Source organism: Alligator mississippiensis, chromosome 5, assembly GCF_030867095.1.
Source record: "Alligator mississippiensis isolate rAllMis1 chromosome 5, rAllMis1, whole genome shotgun sequence".
Lineage (NCBI taxonomy): Eukaryota > Metazoa > Chordata > Crocodylia > Alligatoridae > Alligator > Alligator mississippiensis.
The window spans coordinates 118,441,117-118,468,330 of record NC_081828.1 but is presented as its reverse complement, the minus strand read 5'-3'; the positions used below and the strand labels follow the sequence as shown (position 1 = coordinate 118,468,330).

The 27,214-nt window shown below is 40.1% G+C and overlaps 1 protein-coding gene across 1 annotated transcript in view; it reads left to right on the top strand.

The window, feature by feature from the left end:
• The window catches only part of CNTNAP2 (contactin associated protein 2), a 1,295,029-nt gene that overhangs the window by 759,632 nt on the left and 508,183 nt on the right, over nucleotides 1-27,214 (top strand). The window lies entirely within an intron of this gene.

The following is a 27,214-nucleotide window of genomic DNA, read 5'->3' as shown; positions in this document are numbered from 1 at the left end:
GAAAAAACCTCAGAGTGAAGCTCACATACTGGCCAGATGTACCTTCCCTCTGATGGTAGCTCTAAGACTGGTAGATACAGAATTGTTTGTATTATTCTTATCTGCTATCACTGTGTATCAATAAAATTTGCCTATTATTCAATGGAAAGGTCGTGGTTGGTCTGAAGGTTTGGGGTCCATCCAGAACAAGGTATCTGGGTCATAAATCCAGTGCCAACATTGATCATGTGCAAACTCTATTTAAGGTGGATATGAGCACAGGTACTTGATTGAGGACTGGATAGTCTAAAACATTTCAATCTAGGAACATTTTTTCTGTGTGCCTTTGCACACAGTAAGTTTCATCTTACTTACTCTTTCCCCAACACACAACTAGTCTGTTTAAATGTTTTAATTGCCTCTCAAACTGAGTGCCTAGGTCAAGAAGTTCTTTCCTCATCAGCTTAATGAATTCATATACTTATTTTCCACGTCTTTTATCCATTTCCTTTGAATATTCCATTGTTTTCACATAGCTTTCTTCAGTCATTTCATATATCGTCTACTTGCTCTTGGAAACCCAAGAACAGCAAAGTATTAGGCTGTGGTTTGCAAAGGGGGGTAAGGGCAGGAGAGACTGTTAATTTAAAAATAGAGACTCAGTGTGAGAGCTGTTAAGCTCTACTGTTCCCCAAGGGTAAAAATTCTGTTGAAAGTTAAGGACAGTACAGAAATGAGGAAACTGAGGCATTTCCAAATGGGGAAACTGTTTTTGAGCCAAGAACAATTTAGTTATTGCCATTTGTAGATGGTAATAAGCACTATTTGTTTTATTATTTACTTGTATTTTTATTTATTAAGCCTTCATAGCACGAGATTTTCTGCACCCGTACATTTCTGTGCAGAGAACTGAGCAAGAGGAAACTCATGCCTATAAAAGAGGGATTCAAATCAACCCCTCATCTGCTTGTAAGGTCAAAACTCATAACTCCTGTTTCATTAACTGGCAGAAAAGTAGTTGTCAACCTCCTATAGTTTTATAAGTAATGAAAAATTATAATATAGTTTGAGTTATTATTTAAATTAAATTATAATAGAGTTATTATTTGAGATGTTGCTGTACAAAGTCACACCACCTGCTTGAATGTGAAAAGATGAACAAATAACAAATAGTTTCCCTTGTAACCCATGTATAGAACCATATAAAAAGAGGGCTAGGAAGTATTTCCCAAGGTCATCTAGTCTGTATCTCTGCTCAAGGCAGCTTTATCCTTGTCTAGTCCAACCCAGATAGATGTTTGTCTAGGTAGCCTGTTCCAATACTTAACCATGTTCATACTGAGAAAGTTCTTCTTAATATTCAAATTGCATTTCCCTTGATACAATTTAAGCCTACTGCATCTTGTCTTCTCCCCTTCTGATAGAGACTAGTTGATAACCCTCCTCTTTGTAAGCTCTCTCAATGCCTTGACAACTGTTATGAAAGTCCCCTTCAACCTTCTCATCTTTAGATGAAACAATCCTGTTTTTCCAATCATTCCTTGCATGTTATGTTTTCTAGAGCTCTTACCATTTTTATTGCTCTTCTTTGGATTTTTTTTTTCCCATTTGCTAACATGTTTCTTGAAGCATGGTGCTTCAAACTAGACATAGTACTCCAAATGAGGCTTCATCAGTGCTGAGTAGAGTGGAAGAATCACCTAGTATGACTTAAGCCCCCTCTACACGATACATGTATTATGCAATTAACGGCTCAATTACACAATTACTTTAGACCTGTTACACATGCAAAGTAACTATCATGCCATACAAAGGTCCATTCAGCTATAAAGTTAGAGCTAGAAATGTGTAATAACTGTATAATTAGTTTCTATCCAACTTTAATGTGCACCTTATTATGCCCCCGGGCATGGGCAACTGCTGCCTCCTGAGTGCCCAGTCAGCAACCAGGGGGAGCCCCCCCCCCCCCCAGTTGGCATGACCGGCTGCAGGGGGACCACGCAGATCACTTCTCCTAGTGCCCCTACTCCCCCCACTCCCCTGCCCATCGCCTAAGCAGAGAATGCTGCTTTCAGGAGGCGCACCAGTGCTCTTAGGGGCTGCACATGCACCCACTATGCATCGCCACTGTGCCTGTGGCTGGGAGCTGCCCAGTCAGCTGTGAGACTCCCAGCTACAGCGATATTGGGGTGCGTCTGCAGTTGCAAGCCCTATCAGCTGATGGGGCTCCCAGCTGCAGGTACTTGCTACCTGCCAGTGCAGAGGGAGCCCAGGATTGCAATCTGGGCTTCCCCTGCACTAGCAATAATGCGTGATTGGTTCTAAAGCTGGATCCCACAATTATGCTTCCTGCTATGCACATGTGGCGTGGCAGGAGGTGCAATTGTGTGAATTACGTATCAGATCCTATCACACCTTTACCTGAACATCTACAGGGGCCCACACATGCAACATTTCCATTAATAAAAGCCTGTCTGCTATTAGGTTTGGGGTTTTGGGGGGGGGGGGGGTTGTAACAATATTACACAGTTGACTCGTACTCATCTTGTGATATACTATGACTCTTTTTATGCACTACTGCTGTCTAGACAGTTGTTTTCAGTTTTGTATATTTTTTTGTTTAATTTCTTGTTACTAAGCATAGTTATTTGCACCAATCCATTTTGAATGTTATCCTCTATTTCAAACTATTTTTCTAATCTACAAAGGTGATTTTAAACTCTAATCCTGTTTCTTAAAGTTTCTGCTAACTTCTCACCCTGTCTGCAAAATTACAGAATTTTATCTTCAAAGTCTAGTCCAGATCCCCAGAATTCCAGCTGATAGCTCCTCCCACTCTGATATTGAGCCATTACTGGGGACTATACAATCTTTTATGCATCCATTTTAATTTCATCTAGATGATAGTTCCTCAGATTATATATGATAATTTCACCAGAGACTATATAAAAAAAAAATCCTACTCAGATTGAAGTATATGACATCTACTCTTTTCTGTCTCTTTCCACAGTTCACAAAGCCCTCCACCCTCACGCTTACCCTCTTATAGGAAGAAATCAATTGCTTTGACATGTTTTTCTCCAAGGATAAATTTTGTTGGCTTTGATTAGTCACTTGTTACTAAAGGGTCAGTAGACAATGTGCTCCTGTATCTCTTCTGTCCCTTTTTTAAAGATGGGCACATATGTGGGAGTCTCAGCTGAAGATTACAAGTACACTGGTGCTTAGACTACTGATAATATTCAGGAGATTACTCTATAGGCTAACCTTTTATTGTTTACACCCAAAGCACAAAGTAGGTACATGGTGTCTGGTTTACCTATACTTTGACCAGGGAACAACCAATGCGGGAAATATGGTGTTACTCTGTCAGCAGGTCTTTTCTATGGCTCTCTGTGTCCCTCCCAGTTTTCTTTTGATCAAATCCTTTTGGGGACCTCCAGAAACCAACAAAACTTTCCTTTTTTTTAGTAATCCTGGATGGTATCCATTAGTGAAACTAAGTCATGTGAAACCGAAGAGAGGATTTAAATCCCTTTCCTCACTGGCCTGACTTGTCTTTTTGTCACTTCGCTGCTTTCCTTTCCTCACTTCATTAAAAAGCTTAGCCTTCTTTTATTTCTAATCTATTTTTAACAGTACAATTAAAAGCATACATTCCTATACATGCTCATTTAGCATAGGCATACATGTAAAATATAGTACCATAAAGCTATACAAGGTTGCACAAGTTACAAATTATCATAAATTAAAAGGAGACTACAGGCTCATCTACAGTTCATATATAGTATTTGATGTTTACCAGTAGTCCATTAGTTCTTAGGCTAAGGTTTAATTAGCCTGGCAAGCTGTTCCCTGTTATGCCTTTCTTGCTTAAGCCAAACTCTGGGAGCCTTAAAAATGGCCAAGACCAGAACAGAATAACTAAGAGGTGTCTGATCAGCACCATGGAATAAGAAAAAAAAAAAGTGGGGATTATATAGATTAGACAGGATGAAACAGAAAGATCAATAATTGTACTTTTTTTGGAAGAACTGATTTGCAACCGAGCAAACAACGTATAATTACCCCTGCATAAATCTAGCAACATGAGGTGAAACCTAGCCATATATTCCAGAGTTGCACTAGTGAGATTCAGGAGTTTAGGAAGCCTCTATCACTTCTGCAAAATATCCACTAGGGTAGAATAGCCTAGCATTTAAGAGAGAGTTAGGATCTGAAACCAACTACCATCCCTGCCACTGAGCCGTGACCTCCCAGAGGCATAATCATCAGATTAAAAGTCACCACTGTGACCCCAGAGGTAAAGACAGGATTTTATTAATTATTTATGCAGCTTGTCTTTTCCAGCAGCAATATTTTCTAACATGTTCATTTTTTTTAACTACAGATATGTAATATATATTTACAAATTACACGATGGGCCCATAATAATTCCAACATTCTAAGGTACAGTTAATGCCCAGCTATTTTTAAAATGTATTATTTACCAAAGTACTTTTTTACATTATAGAGTGTATCACATCCAAAGGAGTCATTATTGTCTATTGTATCAAGTACCATAAGCACCCAAAGAAATATTTATGTCTTGGAAGACAAGGTTCTTTGGGTAAATGTAATATCTTTTATTAAACCAACTAAATAGTTGAAAAAAATTTTCATTGCAAGCTTTTGGGCACAAACACCCTTCTTCAGGCATTGGAGAGAGTCTGTGATGGAACACATTTTTAAAGGACTTTTTTTCCTGAATGATCACTTCTTAAGAGGGAAACTTCTGCTTTTTGCTAAAACTAGGCCATCCAAAGAGCAACAGTCCCTTATTGTCTTCTTTCTTTTCTGCTTCCCCTTACTCTTTCTTATGAAACAACTTTTTCTGTTGTTACTGAATATGTGCCATTTAGAATCTCATTCTGATCTAACATAATGTAATGTAAAATAAAAATAACAGTAACTACTTAATAGTGGTGCAACAGATTGAAAACTGCTCCTTTGAACTTCATTTCCTTCATGATATGGATTCTCTTTTTGTAAATGACTATAAAATTGTATGCCAAGAAGTAAGGAATTTTTTGTGATTTTTTTTTTTGAGTGACTGTATATTTGGAAGAGCTTTTGGGCATGAAGTATACTTCATCAGGTCTAAAAATGAGTCAGGGACAGACAGAATTGTCCAAGTTTATACAAGAAAATCTAATCCAGAGGCAGAAATAGAGCTGTGCTCCACCAACTTTGGTTTAGCCTCCAAAATGCCTTTCTCCCTGACATGTACCTAGCTTCTGAATCACACATACAGATACTTCAGTGATAAACATGATATAGATACCAGGTTCATATGGATACTTAACCTACACTCAATGCTTCATATTATTAAAAACCACATTATATTACTTTGGCTCTGTGAAGCTCTTGGAACAAAAAGGATTCGCAATTCCCCATCTTGCAGAACTGCTAGGTGTTTGGCATGCTCAGGAGAGTTGGAAAAATATTGCAAAAAAGTTAATATGTTTTCTAAGTAAAAAGCCAGCAAGTTTTAATCAAAATTATCTAACCTCGTTGCTTTATGTTCAGCTCTTAAATACATATGCAGGTGTTTAAATAATGTGATCTAATGTGAAATCAGTGCTCAGGAGCCAAAATATGCATTTACCAGTCTATCATTATCCACACATATTGAAAGGTTTGGTAATCTTTTATTATAAAATGACCCAGTGGCATTGTCATAATTACAAAGAGAGTACAAATGTACATCTCAAACCAGCACCATCTCCCGCTCACTTCTGTTTTCCTAGAAGTACTCTGTTACTAGTTCTGTATCTAAATGCCACAGAGTACCAGTAGTAGTTCAGTAGTCCTGATTTCTGTCTTCACTGGTGGCTACAATATTATCAAAGAAACAATTTGACTAGTGGGCTTCTCTGCCACAAGCAGATTAATCAGGCACTTGATTAGACTTCTTACACACACACCACTATCCTGTGGCTTAATGGTTGCCTATAGTTTAACTAGTCAGACAAGCCTATATGCATTAGTAAAATGTTTTTTGAGATGCTTCTGTCACTGAAACAGTAACATTTCTGCTAAATGATTATTTATGAATATGTCAATGTTCATTTGTGTGTTTAATAATAAAATCTAATAAAATCCAAAAACTAATAAAATCCAACTCATCTGTTTAATAACTAAATGTGTTTCTTTTACACATGCAAACCTGGCTATTTTTTTTCAATCAGAGGGAGTTTTGCTTGAGTTAAAGAGGCAGGATTTCCTCTTTCTCACTGCTGTGCTAAAAAATAAAAAAGCAATCTTGCTTTCTGAAGTTTGAATAGACTAGTTTAGAGTAATCAGGAAAAAAAAAAACCCTAAAAATAACTACTCCCTTGTACGGAAGGAGCTGATCTGAAATTCCTTTTAGATTCTTAACAGCGCAATGCAGGTGGTGGTAACCTGGGGCTTTCTGAGGGCTTGGCTAGCATGGATACCTGTATGCTGTAATCAGTCTGATTATAAATGACATTTCAGTGAAATGCCGTATAGCACGTTTGGGGCTTTTTCATTCTTTATCTTTACTTTAAGTTGTCATTTTCCAGCCTCATAAGCCTCCCCTCCCTCAGTCTCCACTCTTCACTATTTTGATTTGACGTCAAGTGTCCTTTTCTGTCACTGTGGACGATGACAAGGTATTGATCATTTTGAGCTGACTCGCCTCGCTATAGAGACAGATAGATGAGAGAGAAAAAGGGTCATAACCCGACATCACCAGAATCTACTCCTTTCTCCTGGAACCATTTGCCACATCTGCAGTTGAACATGCAGATCTTGGATCAGCCTCCTCAGTCATCTGCAGACTCAGCAATGGATTTTCTATTTGGTAGAAAATTGTCATCCTTGTATTGAGGGACTGCCACTGCTGCCAATGGACCTATATACTGTCACAGCTCTAAACAGCTCTATGGTTTGAGCTCCTTGAACTATTCAGGAGAATAGGTGAGAGTAAGGCCCTGACAAGTCCCCTATATGGCTGTAGAAAGCAACTTTGTGCATTGTGTTGCCAATAAAATGAGGAAAAGAGAGGCTGCCTCCTCCCACAATGGAAAGGGACAGAGTCCTACTTCTGTATTAGAAGAAAATACTTCATAGCCAAAGTGAGCAGTTTGAGCTCCTGTCCCCTTGCGACTGGTCCCCCTGCTACTTGGCTCCCCCTGATGCACTTCCCACCAAGGGAAGTGGCACTGCACAGTCTCCCATGCCCACTGTCCAGGCCCCTTCACATTCCCCCCACTGCATGATCTCCTTCCCCTGCCACCCAGCATATGGCCTACCCCAGGTCAGGGCAGGTTTGAAGCTGGGGCCAGAAAAAAAATTACAGCACCCTCCTGCCCTAGGTTATACTCAAAGACATTTCTTTTTCCTGATGTTGAAGGGCTCGGGGGGGGGGGGGGGGGGGGGGGGGGGGAGAACTTGTCTTGAATTTGAGTAACAGTATAAATACTTTATATACTTGCTGATGATAATGCTGTTCCCATAAATTCCTTTCATGTCTGTTATTGTTTATCTTTGATTTTTTTCTCCTTGTTCTTTTATGTTTTTATTTAAAGCTTGTATGAGGATTTTCAATCATAGTAAATTGCTTCTTGTGTTGCTCTTTAACAGAAATACATGGGAAGTAGAATATGTTCAAGTACTTCTAGCAAGTGTAATTTTACCCATAAGATGTTCTTACATATACAATATTTCATATTGCCAAAGTTGTGTTATTTTGAGGGGGTTGCTTCAGGTGGGACTTGGATCTCTTAAAATATTTCAAAATTCAGCAATTTCCATTTACAGAAATTCAATATAAAATGTCTTATTTTTAGCACACCTGAGTTTGTAAACTTTGAGCTCTGATTTATGCAATAGCCAAATCCCAGTGCAAACCAATGCAAGTACAATCCAGTGCAATATGAAATTTATATCATTTTCATCCAGAACAACAAATTTCTCTCCAGTCGTTCTACTTCCTACAAGGCTGGGTATGTAGATTTGAAATCTCGATAAGACAATGTCTGCTCAGAGCTCCCCTTTTATTAGCTTTTTCATTAACCATTGTTCCCATTTCTATTTCGTTGTTCTCATGTTTACTTTAAAAAATTTTTATGAAGCTGAATCACTACTCCCATACCTTGTACATTTGGATATGGAAGAGAGACAGCTTCCTTAATCCCAAACGTCTTTTGAGAACCAGAAAGTGTCTGGTCTACAGACATTTTGCAAGCATTTAGTTTAGAGCTCCTGGCCACTTAGACTGAGGCCATATCTACCTGGTAACACAGGATTGTGAAGGTGAATCAACTAAAGGAGTGAAGTCAGTGTATATATATTAAAGCATGTTAAACTCCTGTGTGGATTTAATGGAACTTAATCAAGGGGAGGATTAAACTAGAATGAACTAAAGCCACTTTATTCCTGAATAAGAGTACACAAAGATTTAATGTGCTTTAGATTTATGTGCATTGAATGCATACCTTTCATTGATTTATTTTAACTTTTCTGAATATCCCCATATAGATGAGCCCTGAGAGTAGAGGTACATGTCTTCTAGTAATTTGTATATTTTCTTAATGACTGTGATTATGGGGATTTTATTTCTTAAGTATGTAATTCCTTGGGAATACTTTTGAAAAGGATGTCATTAGAGTAAGGACAAGCTGAAAGCAGGGTATAATTCAAGGTAATTTGTCAAGACACTGTAGCTATGTTGAATGCCAGGCTTGTAGTTCTTTATGTACTCTTTGTACAAGGGTATCTTATATAGATGTATTCTTTTCTCATTTTTTCTGTAGAATTGCCAATACATTCTTAAATTAAAAACATAATGGAATCTCGCACAATTGATAACATTGTTCCATATACCATCAGTGAGATGCAGAAGTTAATGTTATGAATTATCACTAATACCTAAAGCAAGCACATCAGTTTTCGCAACTCTTCAATGGCATCCATTTTTAAGACTTTTGGGTTTTGAACTATTGATTGTTATATTAGCCATATTTATCCCACACCTTTTTTGATTCATTACTAATGTTACTGTTGTAACTTTGTCTTTAAAAGTCACCACTTCTGCAAATCTCAAGGATTTTAGATTATGCAAATATATTATACATCGTCATGGAGAATTAAAATTTTGCTTGATCTTTAGATTATTTGTACAAGATATTATCTGGCTGATGTATCATTTCCTATTCTGCAGGATGAATTTTCCAGAACTGAGTTCCTGTGTGCTCCCCTCCCCCCTCTCACTTTAAAGGATATTGGCATGTTAATTTGTAAGGATATAAGGGTATATGGTTAAATTAATGTAATTTTATATTGTTGACATGATCTCACCTTTTTTCCCAATTTTGGTCAAATATAGGCATTCATTTTACCAGAAAGAATTTCTCTGAAATTCTTTTTTGGTAGAAAAACAACTTAAAATCTAGAGGGTACATGAGTTCCAGCCCCTCCCTGGAGAGCTACATAAGTGAGCTCTGCAACCAGAGGTCACTGGAAAGCTGTTCCCTGAACCTCTCCTGTCCTTATGGGAGCTGATTTCTTAGAAATAGTCTGTCCTCTCCCTTGTCTGGGAAGAGGGCAGGCCATAAATAGGCAGCCTCCTGTGGTTTTTTAATCACTTTGTGTAGAGACCATCTGGGCTGCACACAGAGCAATTTACAGTTGTAGCCAGGAGGAAGCAGGGCCACTGAGCAACCTGCTTGACTTTTAAAGTGCATGAGGCCATGAACTGGATTGGGAGATGGCATTTAAAGCCCATGAGGCTGGGACTGGGGGTGGGGATAGCTCCCCCAGCCATGGCTGCCAGTTCCTGGTCCCCGGGGCTCTGCAAACCCTTCCCCTGCCACCCACCTGGGCAGCAGGGGCAGCATGGAAAAGCTGGCTGGGCTCAGGAACTGGGCTTAGGAACAGCCTCCCCAAGCCGGATACCTGGTCCCCAAAGGCTTTGCAACAGCAATGGGTATTAGCAAAGCCCCACACATTTTCCCCAAACTGGGGACTGCTGGGTTTGGAGAAGAACAAGTGAGCAGCAGCTATTGCTCTCTTCCTGTCTTGGAAGAAAGTGTACAAGCATTAACTCTCATGAGAGGAACTCTCTCACAAAGGAGATCTTCCAGGTTGAGAGCTAAAAGATCATTTTTCTAAAAGGGGCATATTTTCCCTGGGAGAAATTCAGTGAATGCTTGTATGTTTGTCATTTCTACCTGGAGAATAGTGATTCTCCCAGTACAAATGTAACACCTGTGTTCAGATATTGTCCTTTCATTATCATGTTGGCAATCCCTTTCTGTTCCTCCCTTTGCTTGCAGTACTGTGGGGGGCTGACAGACCTGTAGCAGCCCACTGTAATTCTTGGCACTTAACAGAAAGCACCATGAGTTACAGCACCCCTCCCAACCCAACAGACATCCTCTATTGGGTTGGCGGTGGGGGGACCAAATTCCACTTTGGAGCTAGCTATGTGTCTGCAGCCTCGCTCCCCTAGCCCCTCCTCCACCTCCCAGCTCCAGTGCTATCTTCAGGATGGGAGGGAGGGAAGAGAGCTTGGGCTGGGGATTGTTGAGTTTCTACTGGAGGGTGGGGGTAGGTGGATTGGAGCCCCCTACCTCAGGGGAGCTCCAGTCTCCCCAACCCAGCCTCCAGCACAGACTGGGCAAACCCCAAACTGAGCTCCCTCCCCTCCCTTCTCCCCCTTCCATTCTGAATACAGCAACTGGGGCAGAGCTCGGCTGCATGAGCCTAGCGCTGCTCCTGGCAGGGACTGACAAAAGTTAATGAAGGTACTCTGCTTTGGAGCACCTTCATTTGAACCCTTATGTAATGAGGATTCAGATTGCTGTGTGACTGGGCACTCCAAAGTGCTTTGCAGCTGTGCCCTCTGGTCAGGGTACGGCTGTAGGATACTTTCAAATGGCCGATCACATGACAAAATATCACATCTGTCAGTGCCCATGGTTCACAAGTTAATAGTCACCAGTAGAAAGAGAAATAGAAATAATGTCACTGTGCACTACACAGTTGATGCTATTCCAGGGCTGGGCAAAGTCTGGCCCATAGGCCAGATTGATGCTGCGGTGGACTCCATTTCCCAGAAGCCCCTGCTCACATCACTACTGCTGGCTTCCATAGAGACCCCAGGAGTGGCAGGGCCATAACAGTGTGGGGACATAGCCCAAGCAGTGCTGGCAGGGTGTGCAGCTGGCCAGGGTGCTTCTCTAGGGCTGGGGCTAGGGCTGGGGTTGATATTTCACAGTGGTGACACCATCGTCCAGAGCCAGGGCAGAGCCATGATCCATTGCCTGCACACCCCTGCCTGGGGAGGATGGGCAGCAGATTGCCACTCTGCCATGCCTGCAGCCTGCACTGTCACCACCACAAGATCCCAGCCCCAACCCTGCAGCAACTCCCTGCCCAGCCACACATCCTACTAGCCCCCATGCTGTTATGGACCTTGCATTTCTGGATTCTCCATGGAAACTGGTCACAGTGTGGCAGGAAGAGGCTGATGGGAAATGGAGTCCAGCTGTTGGCCGGATCCACCGTTTTGCCCACCCCTGTGCTATACTGTGTTGTTATATAACCCAACTTACCAACTATACTGAATCTCATTTCCTTTCTTGAACTAAGCCCCATATATGATTTTTGCAAAGTAAAAGCATTAAAAACCACTTCACCCATCTATGTTGCGATTTTGTTTTATAAGCGCCAGAAGAATGAAACGCCCAAAGTGTTTAATGTTTCTGTGTTCCAAGTGATAACATTGAACTGATCAAATACTAAAAGATCACATTCACTGAGGAAATATTGCAGGAGTCAGAAGGATTGAAAATGTACCATTTCTTTGCTTTTCCTGCCAAATGCCAAAATCTGCATTTAAATAGAAACATTATGGGGAAAAAAGCACAGTAGCAAGTGGTACTTACAACATGAATTTGGTACTGAAGGAAATGAAGTTACTGACAATCATTTTTTAAAACACAAGGATTTTGCCTCTTTTCCTTTTGTTCTTTCCATTCTGCTTCTGTCTATGGACTGTTACTAACACCTGAGAAAAGCTTACTGCTTTCAATGGTCCACTTTTCAGGTGCTACATTCCATTTTAAAAGCCATTCTTCTGCATTCATAATAACTTCCTTCTAGTTCAAATTCTCTTCACATGATAATGGGAGAAACTGGGCAAAGATGTAAAGGTCATAGGCAGCAATGAAACGTGATCAAAAAACCAGACAGACGGATGAGAAGATGAAGCATCAGAATGCTATGGGGAGCTTAATGAACTTTAGAGCAGCTTGGGGAAGATAGTAAAATCATGTGTAATTCCTAAATCAACAGAAGGAGATGAGGGAGAATCTGTAAATGTGGGCAGCAGCTAATAACAGCCAAGGAAGGAATATTAGGGGAGTTATTGGTGTACTTTATGTTCTCAAATTCCTGTTGCTTTTTGATTAATTCTTGCCTCTTGATTTTTCAATGAAATAAACAGGCAGGAATTGGACTGGTATAGAAATAAGGCAGGATTGGACTTGCATAGAAATATTTATAATAAACAGAAGCAGGGTAAAAGACCAAAAAACTCTGGGAAACCTGTCAAAACACACTGTCAACCAACTTTGCGTGGACAGAGAAAATGAGCCTACTTCAGAATGGCTGGAGGATAATTATAGAAATTATAAATGATAAAAATCTAGGAACAATAGTATGCAGCTTCTTGCCATATATAGCAATACATTCACCCCTCATATATAACTCAGCTGAGATCAGTAAAATAACTCAAGGGATGAATATGCCCCTTAAAGTTTTCAATCTTTGATTTAGTTTAATTAGAGCTTGTATATTAAAGCTGCATTTTGGATCTGAGAAAAAGAATTATAGAAGTAGAATGGATATTGAGAATAAGAAAGTTTGGAGTAACTGAGAATGCTCCAGACTGAGAGGTTAGAAAAAGGAGAGAAAGCTTTCCTTTGATAAAATTTAGAATAAACACTTATACATTGCAAACACAACCATATTTACTAGAATCCAAGGCAAGGTTTTTTTCCTAATCAACATGAGGAAAAGAAGCCCAGAGTAGGCAGTGGCTGAGGTCTGGCTCATGGTGGTGTAATGTGTGTGTAATGTGTATAACCGCAGGAGGAACCAATCGGCTGTCTGCAGACCTGTGATGTCCCTGGGGGTCTCTGGAAGCAGCAGTCCAAATTAATAGACATCACAGCTCTGCAGACTTCCCCCTGGTTTCTGCTGCTGTAACACCCATTACATTCACATTACACAGGGTGAGGAATGGGCTTGCAAGGGGGGTGAGGGGTGGGGAGCAGTGGAGACCTGAAGTCTGTGGGTCTGGGGAGTGCAGGGAATACCACACAGCCTTCCCCTCCCCACCACACTTACTTTCAGCTTCTGCTCCAGCCCTGACCTGGGCTGCTCCTGCTGAGTTTGCCTGGCCAGGCCAGGACTGAAGCAGCCACTGCTGACTTCCCAGGACCCAGAGCCACCCAAAAGGCAAGCAGCACCTCTCCCACTCCCCCAATGCACACAGCAGAGATGAGCAGCAGCAGCAGGGGTGTGCTCTGCTCAGTGCTGGTGCCTGGCTCCTGGCTCTGGCCAGTGCTGTGAGCAGTGCAGCCCCCACCAAGCAGTTTTTCCCCAGTGCTCCCCACACTTGTGGAGCATAGGAGGGAAGCCCCAGGTACTGAAGTGGGCTGGGGTGGGTAAAGCACCCAGCTCCAGCACCTGGGGCTTCCCTCCTGTGTCCCGTGAGTACAGGACATGCTGGGAAACAAACGGCCCAGTGGGGGTTCCTTGCTAGCCAGAGCCAGGTTCCAGCACCCTGCCTGCTGCTACACCATGGGGGAGTATGGAGGGGGGGGTGTTCCCAACACCCTTCACACCCTCCCTTACAGCCTACAAGCCACACACACAGATGCACCCCCTTCCAGTGTTGCCTGCATTGACTATAGGAGAGGACAGTGTGTTCCAGACCCACACACCCCACAAACACCACACAACCTCCCCAACATACCCTATGCCCCCCACACACAACCATACCCCCTCACAAACTCCCCCCGCACCCCAGGTCACAGATGCACATACCCCCGCACCCCACCGTACACACAACCCGAACCACACCTGCCTATATAATGCAATAGACTAAGAATTTATTTTTGAGTTTTTGTGCAATTACCTCTATATACAGTACACAAGCACAAATCATGACAAAGATATTTTTTGTAATGAAATTAAAATATTTTCTAGTAGGTGTTTGACTTTTAGTGTATGATTTGGTTTTTTCTAGTTTTAAGATGGCAACCCACCCTCCCAAAAGAAGCATTTCTGGGGAGCAAGGGGAGGGACTTCTGGTGGCAACGGTCAGAGGTTAGGGGTGGGACTTCTGATCCCAAGATGGTGGTCAGGGGATGGAACATGGGCTGAGGCTTCCCATGAGGCCCTCGCAGCTCACTAGACTGTGTTAAGCAACCTTCCATCTGAAGTAAATTGCAAGCCCCATTCTAATTATTGTTGGGTTACCTTAAACTTGAAGTCATCCTGGATTCAGATAAATATGGTAATTAGACCCAACTTTGCTTTAATTATTGAGGATTCTCTCAAATTTCCATATTCCTGCTGTATTTAGAAACTCAATAAACTTAATCTTTAACCAGCCCTTCTTTGGACTGGAATTTGTAGCTCTTCCCTACTAAACAATTTTAGGGTAATGACCCTTGCTAATTATGCCTTCCTATGGGAGTTTGTTCCTTTGTTCTCAGTATATCTGGAAGTATCAGGAAAGTTATTTAAAGCAGATGGATTACCACAACGTCTATACCCTGACACTGTTATAAGGCACATGTAGAAAGAGCCAATGGAGTGGTTCAGGCTAGGTAGTAATACTAAATACAGACAAACATTTAACTGTTTTCATTGTGAAAATAAAAGCAGAAATTCAATATATATATATTGTTCTTTTTTTAAAATTTGAAAGTCACATGTAAAGGGAGTTTGGAAGGCTGTGTAATATTGAACTTCCTATCCATGGTCAAACAGTTCAGATTGATCCTAAATCAACAATGAATGAAAATTATCGCTGTCACATGGTTGTTCAGCTGTCATCATGAGATGATTTAATAGTCTCAGTAGAGTTCCTAGTAGGCAGATGTGCAGATAGCAAAATCACCATTGCAATTGGAACTCTTAATAGCTGTCTCAACAGAGATGTAAATCCCTGGGCTCCTGAGATCCTAGAAGAGGCCTCTGTGGACAAGTGAAGTACAGATGTGGCAATACTTGTTATTTTTCAGTTTGCTGGCTGAACCCAGGATTTGGGGGAGAACTTGTTTCTGTCTAAATTTAAAAAAAAAAACGTTTTTCCAGTATTAACATACCACAAAACATGCTGCAGGCCAAATGAGGTGGGGGTTTTTTTCATTTCTGATTTTTAATGTTTTAATTAATTTTATTTTAATTTACATATGAAACATTTTGTTTCTGAAATATCAAGACAATTCATTTTTTTTAGTTAGTTTTAGGCAAAACAATTTGACACATATTTCCAAACTGAATGGTGAACTCAAATCTGCAGGTTTGTTGTTGTTGGTTTTTTGGGGTGGCAAGGTGGGGAGGGGAATGGGATAATTTTGACCTAGAAATTGAATCCATCTATGTGTTTTAGCCCATTGGCAATGGAAGTTCTCATATTAAGCTGAAGTTGCCGATGTGTGTGACTGATAGCTCATTTGTATCTGTTATGTGATTAAATTGTATGTTAGCTGCAGGACCTCTGAGTTAACTTAGCAGTTTTCATTAGCATTATATATGCTTGTATTACATTCATTCCAAAATAACAAAGTGATTTCCCCCTATTGAACACAGTAGAACAAGAGAGCTACACTGAGTCATTCTACATTTCCAGAGTACATTTTATAGAATGTAGAGCTCTCTTTGCCCTATGATCATTTAGCATTCCTGTTACCTTTCAGTAGTAATGTAAGCAATTAAGTAATGTTAAAAATAGGAAAAGTAACAAAGGAAGGGCCTGCTTCAATTGCCAATAGAATAAGTGTCTCTCCATCAAAATGAACGGGAGTTTGATTGGATTCTTTAACAATCAGGGGCTACGTTCTGTTCTTAAATATATCCATAACTTCCAGAAGCTCGCATAGATGTAAATGAGAACAGAAATAGGACTCAGACCAATACAAATTGTGGGAGCCCATAATAACAACACAAACTGTAAATCTGATTCCAAGGACCATCTGTCTTGGCAGCTTTCCACTGAAGGTAATAGAAAAGTTCTCCAAGGCTATAAGCCACCCATCAAGTCAACACAATCTTATTAACCTCTTATTGTTTGCTTACAGTTTACTTTGAAGTTAGTGACCCGGTGACTACCTTGTTAAGGCAAGCAAATAGTGCAAGGGTATGAGTGGAACACCTGGTACTGAGTACTATTACTTAAGTCAAAAAGACCTGTTTAATAAGTCAGATTATCTTTTGCTTCTTTAAGTAGCTATATGGCTGAAACTACAATTTAGAAAAGGACAGTCCCGTTGCCATTTTGAAGTTTAGGAATATTTTTTCATTTAAGTTTTCAAATTGTTCTGAGATACCCAGTGTACTGAGTTCTAATGCATTTGTGGATGAGTCCGACTCCTGGGTTTTAGCTCCTTTCTCATGAGACAAATGCAAGTGGAGCTTTTAGAAGTTTTTTGGCCCCAAACAGCTGTGGTAGTGGCCAGTATATTAACAAATCTCTGCTTTCTCTTAACATCCTAAGATGGGACAGGCAAGGAAAAAAGCTATTTTATAACACAACTATAGAATTTAGTGTTTCATTTAAGGGGAAGCTTGTGGCTGGCTATGGCTGGCGTGTGTGCAAAAGTGAACAAGAGGGCACAAGAAGTCTTACTTTGAGAAGGCTCTCATATACTTTGATGATGAGATCCAAATGAATGCCTGAATAGATAGGCAAGTGGATTGCAAATTATTTTAATTTCTGCCCTGGAACTTTATATCATTTCTAATTAGGTTGGATATTTGACAGGTCAAGTAAAGTTTGGTCAATTGACCAGTCAAATATCTGTCAAAAATTGTAAAAAAAAAAAATTCCTGGTAGTTCCAAATAATACACAGAAAAAGCACGTTTGCCATTAAGAAATGTATCAAAAGAATAAAAAAAATCATATTTCTGTTGAGACAACTACAAAAAAAAGTGATTTTGTAAAATTGCTACAATCTTTGACTGACTGAAAAATAGAGTCAATTGATTGGTCAATTGACAATATTTGACCAGTCAATTGACTGTCTTGCCAACTCTACTTCTATTATATACTTGTGACTCTCAAATACAATGTGGTTTTATGTTGTCAATACTAAAAAGGGTAGCTGCACTGACAGTGGATTTGGAATAGTGCTTCAACCCTCACCTTAGCGTGAAAGACACAGCAGAAAGACAATCAAGTAATTCCACTTGGGAAAGCGACTGAGAAGGGACTGGCCTAAAGCCAGCAAACACTACTGAAACAACAGCTGAAACTTTCCTCATGAGAACAGGAATTCACAGTCATGTTATGTCAAGCATAAGAATAAATTTAAGGGAATTGTTCAGCAAAGCAAACAGAATGAATGGACTGTGTACTTCTCAGTGGGAACAAGGTATCTTTAGAACAGCTTCTCCCACATATACAACAGCCTTAAAATAATTTCAACAAACAACAAAGGGCTAAAATCTGCCCTTGCATGTGTTTGTGTCTCCTGTTGACCCCAGAGAGAGTTGAATGTGCACATCTGAGCACAGAATTGGACCTGAACTAGTGATTATATACGCTAACTTCCCAGAGGGTAGAGTAAGTTACAAAGAAGTCCAGAAGTTGTAGACTGAAGAACAATATATTGCCTTAAAATATATTTAGCAAATAACAGTACATTTCAGAGAGTGGAAAAAAAAGTACGAAGGCAAAAGGGGAAATGTATTTCTTCACTGGCACATTATTGAGTATATAGAGACAAGAAACAGATAGTTTGATGAGGGAAATTTGATTTTGCTTTGGTTTCTACTTAGAAATGTATCAATGGATAAAATTAATCTTGATTTAGCATGTCAGCCTCAAAAAGAAACTGATGTTTCATTTACTTTGCCAATATCTGTTATTGGAGTCTTTTTTCATTTTTGAATTGCAGTGATATTACCACTAGTGTGGAGAAGCTTTTGTGATGAGATATTAGCGTACACATTCAATTGATAAGGCTATCGATTGGTACTAATGAATTATTTTTTAAGTCTGAAGAAGCCTTTCTTCACAACCTAATGGGCATAGTGGCATTTATGAGAGGAAATCCATTATTTTAATTACCTTAATTATTTGTGTTCTAAAGGAAAAAAATCCTAGTGCCATGTAGAAAATTTTATTTTGCTGTTTGGATTTAAAAACTTTATTAAAAAATGTTAAAATTATAGCTATTACATGGCTTGGCAAGGTTGGAAAACAATACAGCACCCCTCACATGATAGCTACCTAGGTATGTAGTTGTTGTATATTAATACAATTTACGAGATGCAGCAGTTAGTTGTGCAGCCTACACTAACCCAGAGTGAAGTAATTAGAAAATTTTAATGCTATGCTATGCTATGAAAAGGAGAAATACAGGACCCTGCATATAGTAACTGCATTGTGGGGTTGTAAGACATTCTTAAATAATGGCTTTAGCATGTGGTGAGCACTTGCTGTCATGAGGAATATTCAAAAGCAGGAATGAAGGTATGGTATGGTGTATGTTTCAGTCCATTCTCCAACTCTCACTTCTGGCAGATGGTCTCAGTTGGTTCTCTTCATATTGGCAATGGCCAATGAAGCATTCAGAGTAGATGTCCCTTGGCCATCTGATAGTGTCAGATACCATGAGGTACCTCTTGAAGGCAAGTACTTCCGGTCCACTTCCGGGTTCACCGTTGTGAATGCAAGGCCCCTCCCTCCCCCCCACCCCGCACACTCCTGTGGGATGCTCCATCTGCCCCACCATTGCAGCATTCATGAATTGCGCCTGGTACCTCAAGGTATGTAGAAAAACATTTAAAGCTGTGTCTATGGCCGAATCACTGATTCTCTGAATCAACATCGAATCGGCAGATTTGGACGAATTGGGACAGTGATCCCGGTGAATGAATCAAATCAGTGTCCCCAACTTGGGCTAAATCCAAATTGAATATAGCCCATTTCATACACCGTGTGTGTGTGTGTGTGTGTGCTATACACACACACACACACAATCATGATACATAACAGGACAGTGATTAATGATTTGAGATAATAAAGAGCTGCCTATTTATATATTACTTTTCCCCAAAAAACTGTATTGTATAAGAATAATTCAGGAACTGAAATGAAATGGAAAAAAATGGCAAGAAGCAAATATTTTCCCTATATATACTGGCAGAAGTATTCACACACGAGGTTAGGTGTGAAATAAGTGCCATTGACTCAAGTAAGTGCAACTAAGTCTGGGCATTTTTCATTTTCCAGAATAATTTATTGCCTTCTTTGAAAAAGTACTTAAATTTGAGATTAAGAGCTATTAAGTGTTATGTCTGTGCTTTCTTAAGGATGTGTGTAGCATCCTTCAGAGCAGGTTAGAGTAACTCCATTTGTATGAGTTATAAAAGTTGTAACTACAGAATCTAGCTACTGTAATTTATGGCTAGAAAGTGGTATTTAGAGGTTTGATTTGGAAAATTGGCTTGTAGATAAAGTAGATATTCATTAGAACAAGGATCCAGGGCAACAGCGAGGGTTAATTGATTTCTAAAAGCCTGTTTGTGACGAATTTTCCTTCAAGGTTCGCTATGTCTGATACAGGCAAGCAGCAAGCAGGCACACAGGCTGGGAAACTGAAGACATGTACCACACTGTTCCATAACATGAGACGAGGGACTCTGCTGCATTGGCCAGTTCACAGTCCAGTTGCAGAGCCCTTGGGATTTACAGTTATGGGGAACAGACCAAATTAGGAGGAGACCAGTAAAAGCCAAAATTATTATGTTTTCATGTGATGGGTTTATGAAACAAAGGAATAGGCTGACAGAACAGAATGCAGACAGTATGACAGGGAAACTAATCAACACTGCCTGGAGATGAAGAGAGTCAGAGGGGGAGAAAGAATAAAAAAGTAGGAATTTCTAAGCAGAAAATCATCCCCAAGAGGGGAACCCAAAGCCACCATGGTGGAGGGTTTACCATCAGTCCATCTCACGCACCCCATTGGAGAGGGTCAGCTTCTGACCTCCAGGCTGCTGACGTCTGACATTCAACAGAGAACCTCAGCGTGAAGCATGTGTAATGGCCAGACGTGCATGACTCTGTGACTTTAGGACTGGTAGATACAGAATTTGTTTGCCTTATTTTCTTATCTGCTACCACTGTGTATCAATAAAATTCACCTGTTATTGAATAGAGAGGTCACGGTTAGTCAGAGAGTTTTGAGTCCACCCAGAACAGGGTATCTGGGTCTTGAATCCAGTGCCAACAGTAACCAAACAGCTTGAAACTATTTATCCATTAATTTCAGGAGATAGGAAATTGAAAGAGAAAAATTGTTGTACATATCAATCTAAATCATGGTAATCTATTTGGAAAATGTGACCAAATGAAGAGGAAAAATCCATTGCTCACTTTTACTTGCTAAGAGGGGGCTTGCCAACAGAAAGCTCTGGGATATAATCTAGCTCTATAGTCACATCTGGTCAGTAAATGTGTCATCAGCCAAATCAATTATGTCTTCTGTCTGTAGGCCTGCTTGACATATCAAGTACATTTCTTTTCGCTAAGGCAACCATGCAGAATCATTTAGGTAGGGCTGAATATAAAACTGATTCTATTTGTTTGTTTTAAAAAGTGGGGGTTTTTTCATAAGCATCTTGCCACTCACAATTTGTACAGCAATACCTAATAACTATTAGGTTAGATAGTGGTGTTAGGGTGATGTCATAGCTGTGATGGTCCAGGAAAAATGCAAGAGACAAGAATTTTAATGGGCGATATCTTTTATTGGGCTAACTATTTAGCTTGGAGGAAAACACAATTTTGGAGGCACCACTGTACCCTTCCTCAGATCTAGGATAGATAATTTTCTGTAGTGTTAGAAATAGTACTATCCATAAAAGCCGGATTTATTTTTTCATATGCGAAGTGTGAGAGTTTAATTACTAAGGATGTTCCAAATGTTTAATTGTAATATTCAGACAGATACTGAATAAATGGAGATGGCATTTAGTCAAAGCCAAATTCAAAGCTGAATAATAGAGTTAAATAGCAACATGTATTACTATTGATGTTGTATTGCACCAGGATCATTAAAATCATTAGTAGAAGATCATTAACAGAAAATCATTAACAATGGTTAACCAACTCTATAACCTTACACAACAAATCATCTTTTCAATTAATTTGGGTTTTTTTTAATACATTGTTAAAATAATTGTTACAAATGATGCAAAAAAATTCAGATGCCTTTAATTAAATGTGTGTACTAGACTTGTATTAATCTCCAGTCATAATAAGAGGTAGCATTTCCTTTTTCCATAAGGACATTTAGACAAGTAAGTCTATTCTTCAAATATTTTTACACTATTAATTTACAAAGCTATTGTTATTTGTTTAAAAGCAAATACAAAGTAATGTATACAGAGAAGGTTAAAAAAATCCTTTTGTTCAAGGTCCTTTTGCCTACGATAGGTTTCTTTCTATTGGTCTGGGCCATTTGTACACATGTATGTGCCAGCACCCCCCGGGGCCAACTGGGCAGGGTGCTAGCTGTGCAGGTGCTGCCCCACCTTGCAGGCAGCACCTGCTGGATCATTGCTGCCACAGAGGGAAGGACCACAGCCAGCTGCAGCTCAGGCACCGTTCAGCCCACCAGCCGCTCACCTCCCAAGCTGCAGAAGAGGCAGGCATGGCCCACAGGGGGAAAAAAAGAATCAGGCCCCTCTCTGTAACAATAACAGAAGCCCAATGATAGATTTTTAATAGTCACAATTAAAAACCCACCAATTCAGTTTAGGGGAATAAACCCTCATCATGTGTACAAGTGTACAGAGAGTGCAGAAGAAATTGAGTTGGTAGTAGCAGTGTCTGAAATAATTTGGCTATAAAAAGAGCAAAGCACAAACAGCATTTAATATAATTCAGCAGGAATGGAAGGGAGCAAAGCTTCCTCTTCACCCACAAATCACTGTTGAATAACTTTCAGAAGTAGTCACATGGAATAGATTATACCTGCCACCTGACTTGGCCAGTCGTTGGCCAAGAAGTGGTGTGTCAGGTGCCAGGGAGTGCAGTAGATGGAGGCAGCCTGCCTCAGGCACCCCAGGCTTGCTACAGTCAGCATGCACCATAAGAAGAGCAAAATATATCAAAAGAACTATAAAATCAAAACAACTAATCTAAAAGAAAAAGCCATGTGTCGCAGTGCACTAAGGTGTGCCTGCTCCTTTAAGGGAAATCCAGAGACTCTGGAGGAAACTGCAGCCAGACCACAAAGCCAAGAAGCTGCATGACTCTAGGCAGTAATCAACAGACCACTAATTGGATCATGACCACAGCTGACCTGAAGACTCTGTTAACCAGACCTTTGAAAGAGAGAGAGGTGGGTCAGGTGGAAGACCCTAGGACCTTACAAGTTCCTGGTAGAACTGCTGCAAGCTCAGGGGCTGCTACTTTCTCTAGGCAGTTTCTACCTTTTAAAGGATTTCCAGTGGATATTTTGGGGTCCTGGAGCCTACCTGTAGCTCCTGCAGGGCCCCAGAGCTTGGTAGCCTTTCTGGAGGCTTGTTGCAGCCCTGCTAGGGCTCTGGAGCTTGCTCTTAAACTGACCAGAGTTTTCTTAGGAATCAAGAGATCTTACAACACCTTCAGCTCTTCTGTAAAATATGAATTTTCATTTCTACCTAGGAGAAATTTTACAATCTTTGCATTCTCCTATGCCTGATGAAGGGTGTGTGCACCCAAAAGCTTGCAAATAAATAGATATTTACCAATATATACATATATATCGCTGATTGAATAAAAAAATATCATCTCTACCACAAGTTCTAATTCCTCATCTCTCTCCAGCCCTCTCCTCCTCACTAACAGGGTAGGGGGGCCATTATACAGAAACACTCATTTTAATGATTTGATTCCATTGCTAAGTAATGCTAAACAAGTTTAAGTGGGGGGAAAATAACCCTAGAAAAACATTTTCATTTTTATTTTAAAATATTTTATTCTTCTGTATACAAGGATTTATTTTGCATGAAGGTTACTTTGTGCTGATAATGAAATTATAATCTATTTTATTATATACCAAATTAATTCATCTATTTAATGTGTATTTGGAGGTCAGAATATAAGATATTGGAACTATATACACTCTTGATTTAGTCTTTCATATATACAGATGTCCTCATAATAGCACTCACTACTGTTACTCTATAATTGCCTCATTCAATCTAATAAATGTAAAACTGTTTTAATGAATGTTTATAAAACAGTACATTTGGGTCTTTTTGTTCATATTTTTGGGATATAGTTAAGGGAAGAATTTTAGAAAATGTAACTTAGAAGCAGTATTGTGATTTTGGTTGAAGATAAAGATCACCTAGCATTCTCCATTAGAAGTAATTCCACACATGCAGTAAAATCATGGATGTTAAAGATGGCAATGATCTTTTACCTTACTTATTCCACCCTTAGGCTGCAGCCCTGGCAGTGGAGCATAGGTCTCAGAAGTATAGCCTTCCTTTGTTTTATTCTCTTCAATTTTAAATGATCCATTCTTTAAGTCTAATTATTATTATTATTATTCAGCTTTATACTTTTTCTTGCTTCATCTGTCTGACAACTTTGTATAGCTATTGTACTATCCTAAATAATTTCTCTCCTCAAATCTTTAAATAGTTGTAGATGGCTATATCTGGACAAATATACTCCTGTAAACTCAAAAGATGCCTAAAGGGAAACCCACTATTTGAAAGTGATCCTGGCACAGAAGGTAATACAGAAGTTAGTAGCATGCTGCTGTAGAATATGGTAGGAAGCTTCCCCCTCCACCACCTTTAATCCATGGAAATCCAGGATACTTCTTATCCAGAGGAAGTGTTCCACTGACATTTAATGAGTAAAATGTGTCACATTCTCCCCATAGAAATATATGAATTTGTTGAAAGCATAAACATTTGATTTCCTAGATAAAACATAAATATAAATAATGATTTTCATCTCAGTGTCATTACAGGTAGTTCTTACTTCTAATACATATTTTAAGGGGATTGCTTTGTTTATTGTGATTTTACCTCTGGTTTTTGTAGTCCAAGTTTATTAATCTCTGTATGTTAAACAGAGATTAAAAAAATTCTCCCCCTCTCTTAAAACAAATGTGGATGATTAAGTTGAATGAAAGTACCTGATGATGCAGTTCCTAAATAAACAGAAAGTACCTAACCTTAACCTTAAGTACTAGCACCTTAACCTTAAAGGATGATTTATGCATATCTTGCAACAAAGCTATCAGTACAACATGCTGCTTTGCTTATGATACTGGTCATGAAATGCTAGTATGAAATTTTTTTAATCAAAAGACTAGAGGATAAATTACCTCATTAGCAGTTCCTGATTAACTAAGGAGGAAAAGGAGCCAACATGATGTTTTCTTCTATATTTTTTTCTACTGTTCTTGTTGCCAGACTTCACCTGAATTTACTGCTGCTCCCTTATTTCTGTTGTTTATATTATTATCGTAACAGTGCCATGTATCCTTTATTTCTTCTGCTTCCACCACAATTTGTAACATCTGCCATCTCTCTAATATGATAGTCTTTACTTTGCTCCTCTTTTGTTATTTTCAAATCACAGGAAACAAAAGCTGGGAGGTCTATATTATTTCAAGATGAAACAGAAATGTAGAGAGTAATTTTTGTCAGAATGAGAATATCCTGCAGAATACTCTACTATTTCCAGCAAAACCAGAAAAACACCCTTCCCTTCCTCAATATGTGTGCAAATGATGGTGATGATTATACTGGGATTTTGCAGATAATGCAGGCTACAAAATACTCTAGGAGTATCAGACTCTGTAGAGAAAGTGCTAAATATAAGGACCATTTGCCAAAAGGCACTCAGAGCTGGCTATGACCACTGCTTCTGTACATGAACAGATAATCGGCAGACAATCTGCCAACTGGATATTCATTATAAGTAGGTCTGTCTGAGGACCCCTTTTGTGTTGCATAAGAGTTGGAAAAGAAATCTGAATTAACCCTCCAGTCTACCTGAATTAGCCATCTTGACAACACAGAAGTTAATCTGTCTTTTGGGAGAGTGTTTTTTTCCAGCAGAAAGAGATGAAGAAATAGGTTGGACAAGAATAGAAAGAGAGAGAAATGAGTGGTCATAGTGAGCTGCTTTCTGGATAAGTGTCATTTTGGTAGGGTTTCTGTTTTCTGTGTTGTCATTGTTTTCCACCTGTGTGAAATATAACCATATCATACGTATGTTTTGTAAGTTAATAGAAATACCATAGCTTGTCACTAATTATTCACCACCAGATAAATGACCCAAAATGTATACTTATTTGAAAGATGCTAGTGGGAATTGGCTTAGAAGTCCATTGGAGAGCTGAGCAAATATGTATATTTGGGGGACAGTGAGCTGATGGTTGACCTAACACAGGAGAGAAAATTAGCTCAGACCAATCTTATATGATAATGTTACAGTCAGTCTCCAATGGATTATTTTATTTTGAGCCCTTGCATGATGTTTGGCAGGAATTTAAGGCTGGTAAAGAAACAGGAATCATTGGAACTGGAAAAGAAAGGCAGTGATCAGCTGTGGGAGGGAAGAGGAAGTCGAAATGTATGTAATGTAGTAGCTCACCATGACTTAAAAAGTTGGCAATGAGAGGGACTGCACAATGGGCACTATTATATACCTTATTCAGATAGGCTGCACTAATCTATCCTTGTGGTAGTTTGCCATGAGCGTGTTTGCCTAATATAGGTCTTGTGTTTTATAGTCCTGCTCAGTGTTAGCTGCGTTTAATCAACTTCATAGTTAGTTTCTATTGCTGAGCACAGGCTGCTTTAGATAGCAGTTTAATTATAGATAATATATGTAGTGAGATTTCCTTGTATGCAGTTATAAGACGAGGGGCTTTTCCCCACCATGCCAACTGGGGGGACCTTGTCTGATATTTCTGAGTAAATATGGTAATTATGGATTTGAGACATAAATAAGTTATGATACATGAATCTTTAGCATAAAAGTCTAAAAGTGTAATAGTAGTCTAGGTGCTTCAGTTAGATATATTCAGAATACACAAAAATGTAGGTTAATGTTTAACTTTGTATTTTTCTGAATGTTATAAAAGTATGCTTAATCTGCTGTGCATGTGATTAAAATTTTGTTGACAGGTGAACTATTAGTTATTTTTAAACAGTTAAGTGTATCTTTTGGTTGTTGATCAAAGCTAGCATCTGCGGGTGGAGGGGAGGGAAACAGAGACCTCCCTATCATGAGGACCTTCCCATACTTGGCGGCTGGGGTCTTTAAGGGGGCCAGGCAGGGTCCCTGTAGTGAGGGAGGGAGGGCTCTCTTCCCCTTCACTCAAGCCTCTTTACAGTGGCAGCCAGCAGCTTCAGGAGGAACAGCCTGGCCTGGTGTTCCTTCAAACAGGGAAGTGGAGCTGTGGGGCAGGAAGCCTCCCACTGTGGGGACCTGGCTTGCCATCCCAAAGACCCCATCCAGCAAGCTGTGGGGGGCTCCTCATGGTGCAGGGGCTCCTTTTCTCTCTGCCCCAAACACTTGACACTGGCAGCCAGCAGCTGCAACAAGCTGCCCAGTCCCACATTTTGCTGCACTGGGAACTGGGTGCAAAGGGGGAAGGGAGCCCCTGTGCCACACAGACCTAGGATGACCCCCCCCATTTCCGAGCCAGCAAGGTGTGGGGGACCCCTCAGCGGGGTGTGCCCCCCTACCCCTCCAGCAAATGTCAACTGTAGCTGGGGGGGACAGGGGGGAGGCCAGCTGGCGGGGGGGGGGGCATGCAGGGCTGTGGAGAAGAGCTGTTCTGGCAGCAGCTGCTGGGAGAGAAACCCTGGACTCCTTCCCCCACAGCACCCCCTGGACAGATGCGGGGATAGAAATTCCACGCCCCCCCCCACACACACACACCCCCGGCC